The following is a 1,234-nucleotide window of genomic DNA, read 5'->3' on the forward strand; positions in this document are numbered from 1 at the left end:
GAAGATTTAATAACCGATTCATCGGCAACAGAGATTTTAGTGACAAAAATTTTCAGGTATTCTGTTCCTTCATACTTAAATTTACATATGTTTTTTATTTGCTCAAATTTATTATTTTTTGTAATGAATATTGAATCATCATTTTTTTTGTTCTTTGTAAATTTTGCAGTAGTAAATCGATAGCCATTATACTTAAAGCGACAGTACTTTTTGCAATCGGTAATTTTAGTCAAATCAAAAAATTTACCAACGCACAGTCGTTCTTTATTAGAAAATTCACATTTTTTACCAGGCCCTATTAATGTACAATCTTCAAATACAGTCACATTTTGAGATTGACGATTACCTAAATTTTCGCAAAAATCTTTTGCTCTCGCTGAAACAAAATCTTCATTCAACAGTAAAGGAACTTGCTGATATGCTAATAATCTATTTACAATTTGTCGTCCAATTTGATGATTGCATTTTTTCATTTTCAAAATTTCTCTATTTTGGCTTTCAAATGGAAAAGTACTATTCGCTCACAATGAACCCCAATTTCGTACAGATGTTACTAAATGAAAAAGAAGATGTACGTTGTAATACATGTACTCGTCGCCAAAGTCATTTTGAAAATGGGCAATGAATTTTATTAGCAGCTCTTCCGCCTTATCCAGCATCTTGGGTGTAATTGACGATTCTAAAAGTATGTTCATGGCTTCGACGAAAAATGCAAAATGATTGAGATAATTTTTCTCCTTCACGACATTATTCAAGCATGGTAAAGAATATATCGTAACCCAATTCAATCATTCATCGGCTTTCCAGAAATTTTTTTCGTCAATACTTCTCGGAACCTTTGACATGCAACTTGGTGGTTTGATGGATAATAGAGTTTCGTCAATCAACTTTTTATCAGCAGGAGATCCAATATAGTACTTTTCTTTCGAATTACTAAGTAAAAGGTTCATGTGCAAATTTGAAACACCCGATAAGCAAGCATGCAAAAAGTCAACGATCATACCTCTCACTAAATCAAAATAAAGCATGTTCATTAAAGCCGACGGACCCCATACTCCTTTTACAGCTTGACCTCTATTATCTACATGTGCTTTTAACATTTGAGTTTTAATACAAGCGTCGGTTCGCTGAGCAGGAGGTTCATCCATCATTGGATACTTACATCTTCCATCGACAGGCACCGCTGGATGCTCACAAAACGTACAGCCATCATGACCGTTGAACTTTTTCATAT

General features: G+C 33.6%; 1 pseudogene; it reads right to left on the reverse strand.

Moving 5' to 3' along the window:
- Window positions 1-65: 65 nt before the first annotated feature.
- On the reverse strand, window positions 66-1,232 carry LOC117182556 (annotated as a pseudogene).
- Between the last annotated feature and the right edge of the window lie 2 nt (window positions 1,233-1,234).

The sequence above is a fragment of the Belonocnema kinseyi genome, unplaced genomic scaffold (assembly GCF_010883055.1).
Source record: "Belonocnema kinseyi isolate 2016_QV_RU_SX_M_011 unplaced genomic scaffold, B_treatae_v1 SchBZDm_3784;HRSCAF=4123, whole genome shotgun sequence".
In the NCBI taxonomy this organism is placed as follows: Eukaryota; Metazoa; Arthropoda; class Insecta; order Hymenoptera; family Cynipidae; genus Belonocnema; species Belonocnema kinseyi.